This window comes from Peromyscus californicus, unplaced genomic scaffold, assembly GCF_007827085.1.
Source record: "Peromyscus californicus insignis strain IS unplaced genomic scaffold, ASM782708v3 Scaffold_20__1_contigs__length_68692818, whole genome shotgun sequence".
Lineage (NCBI taxonomy): Eukaryota > Metazoa > Chordata > Mammalia > Rodentia > Cricetidae > Peromyscus > Peromyscus californicus.
Genome location: NW_026294503.1, coordinates 45,564,595 through 45,578,970, shown reverse-complemented (window position 1 = coordinate 45,578,970; position 14,376 = coordinate 45,564,595). Strand labels below are relative to the sequence as shown.

Here is a 14,376-nt window from a genome sequence, read left to right as displayed (position 1 = left end):
AGTCTCATGAAAGTTAAACAACGTTTTTTGTTGGGGGGAGTTGAGACAAGGCCTCATTATATAGCCAGAGCAACTTGTAACCCTCCTGCCTCTACCTCAGAGTGCTGGGTTTTCAAATATAGACCACCATGCCAGGATGCAAACAGCAACTTCTACTACTACTACTTTATCATTCATTCATTCATTGATTTTGAGACAGGGTCTCATTATGTTGCTCTGGCTGGACTGGAACTTGCTAGGTAAACCAAGCTGGCCTAGAACTCAGAGATCCTCCTGCCTCACAAGTGCTGAGATTAAAGACACACCACATCCAGTTGCAAACTTTATTTCTTTATTTCAACCTGAAAACTGTAACATATAAACAGTTATTTATTTGTGTTTTCTCTTTTATTTTGTGTGAGGGAACTGTCATGTGGTATATATATATAGTATGTGCAAGTCTACATCAATGTGTGTGTGTGTACGTGTGTGTGTGTGTGTGTGTGTGTGTGTGTGTGTGTGTGTGTGTGTGTGTGTAAGCCTAAGGCCAATGGCAGGCACCTTTCCTCTCCTGCCCTCCACTTTTATTTCTTCTGACAGGGTCTCTACTGAACCTGAAGCTCACTGATTCAATTAACCTGGCTGGCTGGCCAATGAGCTTCAGGGATCTCTCTTCTCAACTCCCCTCCAAGGCTGGCGTTAAAGGCATGCACAGCCAAGCCCAATTTTTTACATGAGTTCTGGGGATCCAAACTCAGATCCTTATGCTTGTAAAGCAGGCATCTTACTAAATGAGCCCTACACAGGTTTTTGTCTTTGGGTTTCTTATTTTTGTTTGGTTTGGTTTGGTTAGTTGGCTTTTGGTTTTTCAAGACAAGGTTTCTCTGTGTAACCCTGAACTCAGAGATCTGCCTGCCTCTGCCTCCCAAGTACTAGAATTAAAGGCATGAGTCACTATGCTTGGCTGAGTTATTTTTAAATTTTTTTTTTGAGACAAGGTCTCACTGTATATCCCAGATGTCCTAGAACTCACTATGTAGACCAGGTTGGCCTCAAACTCATAGATCTGTTTGCCTCCGTCTCCTGAGTGCTGGGATTAAAGGCATCCATCACCATGCCCAATATGAACAGTTACTTTTTTTTAAAGAAGCAAATCTACTTCAAATATATCAAGTTTCATACATTAAATATCCTAGCTTTCTGAATGTCAGTAATAGCTCAATAAGGGGGGGGGGCACAAATGTACACTTAAAAAAGGAGAAATATAAAAATATGGCAGAGAGCTGGCGATTTAGCTCAATGGTAGAATGCCAGTGCTCAGCATTTATAAAGCCCCAGCACTGCCCCCCCAAATCCATATTATCTGTTACAATTCATGATCTGTTGTCTTCAAAGGACACAGTATTCACTACTATCTAACTAGAAAGATTCAAAAAGTACGAGTAGACCAGGCATAGTGGTGCACACCTGTAATTCCAGCACTCAGGGAAGGTGAAGCAGTTGGATCTCTGTGAGTCTGAGGCCAGCCTGGTCTACACAAAGAGTTCCGGGATAGCCATATCTATGCAAAGAGACCCTGTCTTAAAAAAAAGAATAAATTAATAAGGTGGCATTTGTTCATTTATTCAAAATATATATATTTCCTTAGCACAGGCCAGGTCATGAGCAAAAATGAGGAAGGCAAAGCTGGGTTCTCAAGACACACAAGGGGGAAAATGTCAACACACACAGTCCAGCACAATCAGGCTGTTACTCAGCAGGCACAGAGGATGAGAACAGGGGGGCTATGCACTGGCTATAATTCAACAGGTAATCATGAGTCAGTGCTTGTGCATCATCACCTGTGATTATAACACAAATTGATTGTAAACAGTTACGTTATGAAAAATAATATGAAAAGAAATGACATTCAATCAGATATTGTGGAGTGTTACCTGTAGTCCTAGCTACTCAGCAGGCTGAGAGGAGGATCCCTTGAGCCCAGGTGTTCCAGGCCAGCCTGGACAACAAAGGAGACCTCATCTCAAAAAAGAAAAACAATAATGTTAAAATTTTCCATAGAAGGGGCTGGAGAGATGGCTAAGAGATTAAGAGCACTTATAGCCTTCCCAGAGAACCCAGCACCCACGTGGACGGTTCACAACCACCTAGGTCTAGCCCCCAGGGCTCCAATGCTCTCTTCTGGCCTCTGTGGGCACATACTACATACATACACATCTGTACACATACACAGTTCCAGAGATGCTAAGAATTAAATATTAGAGTTCTCAGGTTCCCTGTGTTTCTCAGCAAGGAAATTTAGCATGTTTGGATAATGAAGCTGTTTCTAGGTGAGGGGAACTGAGTTATGAAAAGGACAGTGGCTAGAATTACTTAAGTCTGGTCCTTCCACTATGCTGAAGACATAGTTTAGATCTGTTCTGTCCAATAAGGTAGCCACTAACAACACATGGCTATAGAGCATCTGAAATGTGATTAGTGTAAATTGAGATGTAATAAGTGAAAAATATAGCCGGGCGGTGGTGGCTTACGCCTTTAATCCCAGCACTCGGGAGGCAGAGCCAGGCAGATCTCTGTGAGTTCGAGGCCAGCCTGGTCTACAGTGCTAGATCCAGGACAGGCACCAAAACTACACAGAGAAACCCTGTCACGAAAAACTAAAAGAAAAAAAAAGTGAAAAATACATTCTAGATTTCAAACATTAAAAAAAAAAGTTAAAATATCCCAGTACTAGTTTTTGTTTGTTTTTTTTCCCTTTCTTTTTTGTAATTACATATTTAAATACTATGATTTTGGATATTTTGAAATGAATAAAATGTTACAAAAATCAATTTCACCCTTTCTTTTTACTTTTTAGTGTGGCTACTAGAAAAATTTAAATTACATATGTGGTCTACGTTTGTGGCTTGCTTTCTATTTCTATTGGACAGTATTAGTCCAAAGATCTGTAAATAACAGGCTAAAGCACTTAAACCCTTTAGGCAATCAAACACCATTGAGGATTTCCAACATAAGTGTTTGTGGTAGATTTGGGAAGGAGCAGAAACATAAAGCAATCTTTCAGGAAGATTAGTGTGGGGGCAATGCGTAGGGGTGAGACACTAGAGGCAGTTGTCAATGTCAAAGGCAGCAAATGTCAAAGGGCAAGCAGGCTGGTCGGCTGGAGCCTATACAAGGTCTCTAGAAGCAACATGCTGCAGAGAGAATAAAGAAATCAAGAGCAGCTTAGACAAGGGAAGAGTAACAGGTGCAATGCTGACCCAGCCTGAATAACCAGGATGCAATGCTCATTCAACGCAGCAAGCTCAACACAGTAATTTCAGATCTATCTGTATGTGGCAAGCTCTCTTAAGAGTGGCATCAAGCTGGGCAGTGGTGACGCACACCTTTAATCCCAGTAGATTAATCAGTAGAGTCAGGCGGATCTCTGAGTTCGAGGCCAGCATGGTCTACAGAGCGAGTTCCAGGACAGCCAGGGCTACAGAGAGAAACCCTGTCAAAACAAGACAAAAAAAAAAAAGAGTGGTATCAAACCCAGACACTACCAGGCAGAGGTGGGCAAGCAAAGCTACAAGAAATCAAAAAATAACAATAAACAGTAAGAGTAAAAGTCAAATTCATAACATAACCAAGAAATATTTTCCGGAATTCTGCTGTATGCCTGACACTTGGATGGGCTCTGGCCATGTGGCAAACAAAACAGACATGGCCCTGAATCACAAGTTGATAACTACAAAAATGAACCGGAGTTGTAAGAGACCTGAACAGGAACAAGGAATCAGTGGGCAGAGACGGAAAGAAAAGGTCTTCAGAAGCTGGGCATGGTTGGTTATACCTATAATCCCAGCATTCAGGAGGCTAAGGCAGGACCATTGGCCAAGAGTTCAAGACAAGACCAGCCTGGGCAAAACAGTGAACTCCAGGGCATCCTGGGTTAGAGAGAGAGATGTTGGAAAAAAACACAAACAAAAAACACCAACACCACACAAAAAGGGAGAGGGAGATGGATTGACTCTTGAGGCATGGTGGCAAAGGTCTGTAATTCTTGCACTGGGGAAGTTGAGGCAGGAGGAGCATGAGTCTGAGGTCCATAAGCAAGACCTAAGGAAAAAATAAATTAAAAAAAATAAAAAACAGCCGGGCGGTGGTGGCGCATGCCTTTAATCCCAGCACTCGGGAGGCAGAGGCAGGCGGATCTCTGTGAGTTCGAGGCCAGCCTGGTCTCCAAAGCGAGTACCAGGAAAGGCGCAAAGCTACACAGAGAAACCCTGTCTCGAAAAACCAAAAAAAATAAAAAATAAAAAATAAAAAAATTAAAAAAATAAAAATAAAAAACAGAGCTTCGAAGTACTACGTATAATGAATACGTCAATTAAAAACAAAGGTTGGATGTATTTCTGGGGTTTTGTTTTTTTTTTGAAGATGCTTAATTCTAAAACAAGAATAGTCTCAATTTAACATTAAATTCTTAAGCCAGGTACAGGTACAATATTACCAGTGGATTCTCCTTTCCTACCTCTCTCTGCTTCTCAGTGTTCCTTTTGCCTTTCTCCCTCTGGTTAATATAGGAGGCAAAAATAAAACAAGCAAAAGGATAAGAAACCAAATAGACCAAAGATTAAACCTAGCTAAAGGCTCTTGGGAACCCTTGTCCTCATCCCTATAACAATGAGAGTTTCTGCCCTATAGGCTTGAGGTAAGGATTTTAAAAGTAACACATAGAGCCTGGCACATTGTAAGCACGCAACAAACATTAGCCAATACTGACATTCAAACAAAAATATTGTTCTGATTTTAAACATTTAAGAGCTTCTATTTGAGGGGGAAGATTTCAAGGGTACGATGGGTTAACAGACCTGCAGCAGGGACCTTACCTTACTCCTTTAAGTCCCATCAGAAACTACACTGCTCAAATAATCAAGTTTATGACATCCCTTAAGAACAGTCAAGAACTACACCGGGCCTCTTTCACTCAGCACTCGGCGGCAGAAGCAGGAGGATCTCCGAGTTCCAGGCCAGTCATAGCAGTTCCTGGCCAACCAAGGCTACACAGTGAAACCTTGTCTCAAGAAACCAAACAAAACAAGAAAACACAGGCAGGCATCATAACCCTCATCACTGCATCCCAAGTGGGACCGAACAGTCTGATCTGTATTCTGGATACTGGTTAATGTGCCTACCTGTAGGGACAACTCTACTGATACCCCTCCCACTTACTACAGCGATGTCTCAGGGCAAGACAACGTCAACTGTCCACATCCACGCTCTTTAAGAAGCGTTTACAACCCACTGTAAACACAGTTTTAAGTCAAGAATTGAAATCTCCCACAAACGAAGAGAAACACAGTATTAAAGCCTTCACAAAAGGCTAGGAGGTGTGATTTTTGCTTACTGCTATGTTTAACTGTTAAGGGCGTAAAATGATGTCTTATTCACTGAGTTTTAGCTGGTACTCTTTATTCACTGAGTCAAAAGAGTAAAACACGCCAAAAGACACACGAGAAAGCATGGAGCTAAAAGTCCCAAATGGGTGACCTGTGCCCAAGACTAAGGCTGCTGTGACTGGGTGTCGTTAGCCACTGTAGTGAATTTCCCTGGATCAGATATTTAGCCATTATGGACTAAGAAATCCGTTAGTTTGAAATTAGAGGGCGCCGGACCGGCGGAAGGTGGCAAACCCTTCCCTAGGGCTGTTTCCAACCCTGTCATCCCTCGGCCCCTCGTTTGTGTCCTCGTCCAAAGTGAGCATCGCAGCCTCTCCCCGCAGCTCTCCCGCGATGGCCGTGGGACCCCGCCATCAGGTCCCGCACACACAAGCCTGCGCGCCCGCCGCGCGGGGGGGACACCGGATGCTCGCGCCCCACCGCCAGGCAGACTCAGCTCCGATGGCCTCGCAGTCCCGAGGGCCCCCAAAGCAACGCGAAGCGCCCGGACCGCCGCTGGCCCACCCGGAAGCCCTCCCTCGGCTCACACCTGCCGGCGCGTGACGCCGGTCTGTCCCTGCCCCACGGACTCGGGACGCCCGGGCTCCCCGCGACCGACGTGACCGCGCGTCCCTCACACACCCCTCCCCCGCCTCACGTCGACACATCGCGATCCCACAGCGCGCCCCGGGCGGGCGAGCGAGCGCCCTGGCCCGCCGCGGCCCACCCCGGCCCGGCGCGCTCCCGCCCCACCTCCCCTCCACCACCACCACGTCCCCCGGCCCCCCCCCCCCCATTCCGAACACCTCCCGGCTCGCTCCCGTGGCGCGCGCGCGCGCGAGGACACGCACACGCTGCGCCTCAGCGGGCCGCGCCGCGCGCTCCCGAGGGCGCCCTCAGTCGCCCACCCTGGGGCGCCCCGCCGGGCCCGGCGGCTGGCGAGGCAGAGGGAGGCCCGCGCGGCCCACCGTCCTCACTCACCGCTGAGCCGCGCCGGCTCCGAGTGCGCGTCGTTCCGCTGTGGAGCCCAGCGGTGACCGCGGTCCCCGCTTCTCCGCCAGCGGTGGAGGCGACGTCGCGGCGAGGCTGAAAGGCGAGGGGTGTCACGGTCGCTCGCTTCACCTTCCCGAAGCTCGGGGACCCCAGAAACTAAAAACAAAATAAACAAACTTTCCCCTCCGCCTCCCTCCCCCAAAACCACAACACAAACACTCGGGGGCCCGCCCACAGCCCCGCTTCATTGGCCGCAGGCAGGATGCCTCTAGCTTTCACTGGCTAGCTTTCGTGCCCGTCAAACTGCTGTTCCGCCTCTCTTAAGTCCTCGCCGCTGCCGTCGCCCCTCATTGGCTAAGTGCTTCCCGTTTGCCGAGCTGGGGTTGGCTGAGCGGCCTGCGCCAATCATGAGGGGACACACCCCCTCAGCATCCCAGAGGCCGCTTCCTCGGTCGCGGACCCAGAAAGACGAAGGGGAAACTAGAGCATGATGGCGGCCGAGCTCGCCCAGCGCAAGCATCATCTTTTCCCTTTTTTTTAGCTCATGAGTGCCCCTCTCAGGCGCTGTGTCTCGCAAGCTCCTTTCTCCATTCGAGACTGCACTAATAACGGAATCTATACGTGCCGGCTCCTTGATTTATCCCCTCCGAAGAGCTGAGTGTGGGTTGGTTGTGCGTCATTGGACTGTCAGGATGTCGCTCCCAAGTCACATCCTTAAACTATTGGTGGAACAGCCAGAAAGCGGCCAACAACAAGGGCCTGTGCCATTGGTTTGATTCCACTGTTTGTTGTTTTTTTTTTTTCCTGGCATCTTATTGGGCACTTCGGTGTTGTCCGTCAGATCCGGATTCGCCGCACTACAGTTTAGCTGAGGAGGGGGGTGTCTTTGGTCCTCGGTAATTGACAGTAATAACTACTATCATTTATTGTGGGTGTATTTTATACCAAAAACGGCGCTGAATTCTTTACAGAAACTATCTGATTAAACCCAAATTTTTACAGAAAGGCCAAAAGAGGTTAAGAAACTTACCCAAGGTCACCCATTTAGAAAGGAGTTGTTGGGGCATACATTGATTCCTAGGCCTGTCTGACTCAATCGTCTTCACTCGTTTAGCTATGCATTAGTGCCCCTGAATAGTACCTGTTAGTCCTCCCAACACCATAAAACGTTTCTTTCAGAAACCCAGTTCCTTATTCAGTTTCTGGCAATAACATTATGGGAAACTAACAATGGAATGATTGTCATAAACTTTATTGGAGACTAACTTTGGAGAGATTGTCATTTTCTCCATTTCATCTTCCCCCTCCTAGGATCCATTCTTCCCCCATTCTATGTTAAAAAATAAATATTTCCCGACAGGAAGCACATATGAATCTATTTTCAGTTTCTTCGGCTTTGTAAATGACTGTTTTTACCATCCTTATGTGCCAGAGCAATCCTCACACCCATCGCTGACCATCTTCCGTGCGTTCCTTTGGAAGGATATCCAAGAGTTGGAAATGATGAGAAATTAAGTCGAGTGAGATAAAGAATAAATCCCTTTAGAAATAATTGATTGCATGCAAATGGAACAATCCTCTGGCTCCTGGAAAGCCTCCAGAGTTGCTGATGTCGAGCAAGCCGTGTGTGTACTCCTGGCTTCTGGCCACTGGATTCTTTTCTCTGTGACAGCTTTTATGGAAGTGAATCCACATTTCAACCAGGGGAGGGCCGGATGCTTAGGACCCACTACCAGAGTGCCAGCCCCAAGCCTCTGAGACTGAAATGATCTCCAGGAGCACACTGCTGGACTCTAGCCCACATTTCTTCTTGGGTAATTAACATTTTACCATCCCAAATCCCTGTCCCTCGTAGCTGAAGGAGGATCATAGCCCTTGTTTCCCTTCTCTATCCAAGCTGTTGTGTAATCTCATTGGCACTGTTTAACAATAAAACAGGCTTTGTAACACAGTCATAAGCTCAACACTTACAACCTTTCAGCAGAGGAAGACAAGGTATTTCACAAACATCAATTAAGAGTAAATGGCAGGTATTCCTAAGATAATTCGAGGACAGGAAGGAAATCATGAGTCAAATTCTAATAAAGGACCTGAAGACATGAAACCTGATAGCTCCATGCACATAGCTCATATTAGCACTCAAAATGGGGATTAGGAACCAGAAAACACAGGGAGAAATGTAAGGGTTCAGAACCTTCCCAGCCCTCAAAGTTTATTGTTTTTATATCACTTAAAAATATTTGCTTCTAGGGGCTGGAGAGATAGCTCGGTGGTTGTGATCACTGACTGCTCTTCCGGAGGACCCAGGTTCAAATCTCAGCACCCATCTGGAAGCTCATAACTGTCTGTAACTCATGCATGTGGGGCACAGATATATGCAGCCAAAACACTAATATATATAAATGCAAATATTTACTTATATTAACTTACATATATGTACATCTATATCTGTGTATGAGAGTATGTTATTCATGTGTGCATTGCCCATAGATGCCAGAAGAGGACTCCAGGGTCCCTGCTACTGGAGTTAGAGGTCACTATGAGCTGCCCCCAACATTGGTGCTGGGAATCAAAATCAGGTCCTCTGGAAAAGCTGCAAATCTTTTTAAACCACTGAGTCACTGTCTCCATCCCCTGATAACTCTGTCTTAACCTTCAAGATAATGCTTGGTTTGATATGAATTATTGGGCAAATCCCAGTTATAAGTTCTTTGAAATAGTTTCCTTTTTCATCTTTGTGTCCCTTATATTGACTTGTCTATAAAAGATCCCCCAAGAAATTATTATTCAGTAATTACTTAATGAGCTTGTTAAGAACTTTCCTAAGGCCAAAAGGTTGTTCTACGGATTAAAAACACCTTCCTTGCTGTCAAGGACCTCAGTGTTTTGGGTTGATAACTGGGAACCAGAGTGTAGTGCTGTGATACAGTGCCCTGAAAGAATCCTGGAGGGACTGGGGACCCCACCTTGGAAGGATAGGGCTCCTGACTTCCAAGTAGAAGTGACATCTATAAGAACTACAGGACAAATGTGGTTAGCCAGGAAGAGAATGGTGACCTGCTCTATCCACTTGGGGAGGAAGGGTAAAGAGAACTACAGGAACATCCAGGAGTGGTCCAAGTCTGTTCTTCCTGCAATCTTTGTCTTTGCCATTTCCAAATAAGGTTTTTTTTTCTGATTATAGAATTAATGTTGAAAAGCTGAGTATAAGGGCACAGACCTGTAATCCCAGCATTTGGGAGGCTGAGGCGGGAAGGTAGAGAGTTCAAGGATAGCCTAGGCTGCATAGTAAGACTCTTGTCTCAAATAAAAATTCTAAAAAGCAGCATTTGCTCAGTACAACAATACAACATGTTTTAAAGTTAAAAAAAAAACAAAACACTTCCCATAATCCTATCCTATAGCCACCCACCCACAGAGGAGCATGCCTTCCCGTGGCCTTTCAGGAACAGAGGCACACATAGGTTTCATCTTGGAGCAAACAGTGCGATATGATGCAGTCTTGTCTGGGTGCTGAGATCCCTCATTCCTCCAAACTACAGCTTTGGCCAGAATTTGTCCTCACTTTCTATACAGATAGGAAGGGAGCCAATAAATCAATAAAATATTTATGGTGGAAGACGAGGGTTTCAAATTCCTGCTGGAGTCGGTATCAGGATTTTGGGGCTTGCTAAGCCTGGTGTGAAGGTAGAGTTAATGAATTGGTCCAAGGTGTTTCCTGAGCTCACTGTCATTGCCAGAGGGCTTCCCAGCATGCTTTGGTGGCTGTGGAATCAGCTGAAGCCCAGAAAGGCAGCCCAGGCTAGCATATTCTATGTTCTCTTCATTTCCTCTCAGCATGCCACTTGGAGAAAGTATTTTTTGTTTGTTCCAACCCACCCAGATTTGAAAGCAAAAAGAATCCTTAGCCCCTGCACATTTGTATGCTGGCCACGCGCACTGTGTTCTTGGAGCCCTGTACTATTCTGGGAGCCTTGTATATGGTGTTCTATAAGTTGGCTTTCTGCTGGAGGAGAAGGCAGATTTAATGAGTGATAGTTTCCTTGGACGGCGACCAAAAGTATTCCCAGCCATCCCAAGCAACAGACTTCCTTTATGTCCCTTGAGAGACTGTGCTGTGGTCTCTGCCCTTAACCTGGACAAGATCCAAACCAATAGGAACTTTTTGCAAATGATTCTGCAATGACCTACAGGCTTGGGACAGTTATAGCCAGCTGGATGTGCTCCAGTTCTGACTTCTGCCGCACAGGCAAACCCCCTCCAATACTCTGGCCTTTCAGTGCTCTGAGACGTTTGGCAAGGTTTGCAAAGCATTCCCAATTCTCAAAGCTCATAACAATGAGGTGATCTCCGTAAAGGAACCTAATCCAAAAGTCAGGGGGACAGCTGACAGCTGATGCTGATTACTGGAGCATGGGTGTGTTGGTAACCAATAACCAGGAGCAAAGGGGGAGGGGAACAAGCTAGAGGATGTAGATGACAGAGGACATGCTCATAGGTATTCATTACATGCCTGGTAGCATTTATTATGCAACAAAAACCACCAAGATAGACGCCGTGTCACTTCCAAATCACCTGTAGGTTTTATGACTGCATTTCCTGAAAAGCTGCTCAGCTAAGCAATGGACACTGAACCCTTCTGGTATGTTGGCCAATAGCAGACAGTTCACAGAGGAGTTCACAGAGAACCCAAAGATGTGGTTATTCATAACACCCCTGCCATAGAGACACGCTGTGAGTTAGACGCTGTACGGAGGGCTTTACTTGGATTACAGCAGTTAATCTTCCCCCACAACGATAGCTCTCATTTTCCAGACAGGAAAACAGAGGCACTGGAGGGCTAACTAACCTGCTCCAGGTCACCACGGGCAGTAGCTGAAGCCAGGCAGTCTGACTCCAGTGAGTGAGCTCTTGCCCATACGCTGTGGTGACCTGAGAACTCAACAGTGCAGCTGGAGAGATGAATCCCTACTGGAATAGTTGACGACCTGTTCCCCTACCTCCCCCATCACCCAACCCACGACACCCTCCACGCCCCACCTCCCCCAACCCTCCAAACCCCCACCCCCTACCATCATCGTCCTACCCCAACTCTCAGCCATCCTGTTGTTTCCCTACAGGTAAAAGGCTTGCCTCTTCCTGGCTAAGTTACGCCCTCTGGTGACTTTTTCTTGCATTCCAACTGGGCCCCGGCTTTCCTCTTCAAAGGCTCTTCCTTCCTCCCCTCTGCGTCCTTTCCCCAGCTTCTCAGATAATAGCTTGTGCCCTCTCCACCTGCAGTACTGCTCCCTCTTCTCCAACCCTGGCTCTCCCTAACTCTACTGAAGCCGTTTTCTCTAAGCTCATCTATAACCTGTTTTGTGGCCGAGATCCAAGAGACTTTCCCAGCCCCGTTTCCATGGCTTCACCACGATGTTTTACTCTGAGAATTCGCTCTTTCTTCACTTCCCAAAATAGCCAGCTTTCCTCCCACCTCTACAACTGTTCAGGCTCTCTTTTCCCTGCCATCTCTTTCTGTAGGCTCTTTCAGAGGACCTGCATGTTCTTCAGGCTTTCTGTGGGCACGTGCTGGGTCCTCATCCTACCTTCACCTCTAAAGGCACCAGCCTCCTTGGGCAGGAATATAATAAATCCGAGCTGTTATTCTTGACTCTCAGATAATGATACGACCTAACTTCAAAAACTTTTAAATACAGGGTCTCACGTCTCCCAAGCTGCCTTCTGATTCCCTGTGTAAGTAACTAAGAATGACCTTGAACTTTCGATCTTCCTGTCTACTTCCTGAGTTTTGAGATTATAGGTGACAGCCATCATGCCCAGCTTACAAAGTGCCGGGGATCAAGTCCAAGGCTCCATGCATGCTAGGCAAGCATCCCACCAAGCGCCATCTCTAGCCCCAAACACAGCATTTGAAAACAAAAACTTTGCCAGGCAGGGCGACCTACATAATTTATAAGGAATTTTCATAATTTATAATGAAAACTCGAGGATTCTTTTTTGAAAGTTATTAAGATTTTCAAGATGGCAATGGCAGAATATTAAATTACGGACACATCCTTTCTGAGTGTGTGGCTGTGTGGGACATGAAGCTGGCTGGCATGCCATGCATGGTTCTAAGCATTTTACACACATGAGTTTATTTGTCCATGTGAGGGAAGTAAGACCACAGAGGGCAATTAAGTAATTGTCAAAGGACACATTGCTTTTAGTTAATGAAAGTGGAAAACCACCACCACCAAAACAAAACACACTTACCATGTCTGCCTGTCCAGGTTTTGTGAGACTTACGAGAAAGCCTCTTTGAAGCATGGCTCCCTCCCCAGAAGCCCTCAGCTTGGTCACGGCACCCTTCCTCTTCCTCTATTGTGTCGTCTGTGTCTTTTCTGTAGCTCATCATGCTCTAACCTTCTTGTCCTGGGACTCTGAACTTTCTTTCTTTTTTTAAAAATAACTTACTTACTTTTATTTCATTTGCATTGGTATTTTGCCTGCACGGATGTCTGTGTAAGGGTGTCAGATCTTGGAGGTAGAGACACAGTTGTGAGCTGCCATGTGGGTGCTGGGAATTTAATCCGGGTCCTCTGGAAGAGTAATCAGTGCTCTTAATCGCTGAGCCATCTCTCCAGCCCGAACCTGGGCTTTCTTAAAGTTCTGTCTAAACACCCCCACCCCCACCCCCACCATTATAAGGGGTTTCACACACTCCAGCTTTGCCCTGCACATTCTTTGTAGCCCTGGGTGGAAGCTACCCCACCCACAGGCAGGGGTTAGTTAGAACCAAAAAGTACTCAGCTGTCATTGCCCACTTGAGGCAATCCCACAAGGCTTGAGGGAAATGGCTTCATATCCCTTCCACAAATCCAAAGCAGCTTGCTGTCGAGAAGAGAGAGGTCTTGTGGACAGATACTGTGTCTGAGTCTTTAACTGTGTCCTTAATTGATCTATCTTCCATGCTTCCAATTCTAAAAGATTTTCTCCAGACTTCTCATGGTGTTTCAGGAGCTGCCTCTTCCTTCACGGATTCTCCTCTGAGCTCCACACCCAGACAAAATGCCTGCTCTGGGCTTCCATACTCCTTCAGCTTCCCCATCATAACACTTGTCCCCTTTCATCCTTGGGGTACAGACCAGTTCTGTTTTAACATAGTCCCTGAGATACAATGAGTTCTCAGTGAGTTGTTTGTTCTTTTTTTAAACAAATAAAAGCAAATATTAAAACTCTAGGCTCTTGCATACCCCCTTAGCACAGGACTGGGCACCTAATGGGCATATCTGTAAACATATGATATGAAGGAAAACCACAACGGCTCCTGAGTTATCTCTGAGGAGGAGACTAGGGGCTCCTCTCAACAGAGCAATGACACAGACGTCAAATGTGATGATTGAGAGTCACTGGGGACACAGGTGTGAAGGAGTGTCCTGGGTTAGGTGCCAGCCTATGAGGTCAGGATGGTCTTTACATTTCAATTCTATTTCTGGTGTGGGAATTGGACCAGGACCTCTACTAGAATGCTAGTGTAAAATGCTAGGCTCATGGTCTACAATTTAGCTTTATCTCCTCAGCTTGCTTTTTTACATTTTTATAAAAAAATTTATTTTTAATTACATATATGTGTATGTATGTGTACGTGTGTGTACAGGTGGCTGCAGAGGCCAGAAGAAGGGGTCAAGTCCCCTGGAACTGTAGTTACAGGTGATTGTGAGTTACCTGATGTGGGTGCTGGAACTCAATCTTGATTCCTCTGGAAGAGCAGCAAGTGCTCTTAACTCTCCAGCCCTGAGTTTTTACGTTTTGTTTGTTTGTTTGGTCTTTTGTTGTTGTTGTTGTTGTTTGTTTTTTGTTTTTCGAGACAGGGTTTCTCTGTGTAGCTTTGCGCCTTTCCTGGAACTCGTTTTGTAGACCAGGCTGGCCTCGAACTCACAGAGATCCGCCTGTCTCTGCCTCCCAAGTGCTGGGATTAAAGGCATGCACCACCACTGCC

At 46.1% G+C, this 14,376-nt stretch overlaps 1 protein-coding gene across 1 annotated transcript in view; it reads right to left on the bottom strand.

The window, feature by feature from the left end:
- Tnrc6b (trinucleotide repeat containing adaptor 6B) overlaps positions 1–6,979 on the bottom strand; it is a 232,819-nt gene extending 225,840 nt beyond the window's left edge. Inside the window, 1 exon segment of the mRNA XM_052748388.1 lies at positions 6,384–6,979. The gene's annotated coding sequence lies outside the window, so the exon portion shown is untranslated.
- Between the last annotated feature and the right edge of the window lie 7,397 nt (positions 6,980–14,376).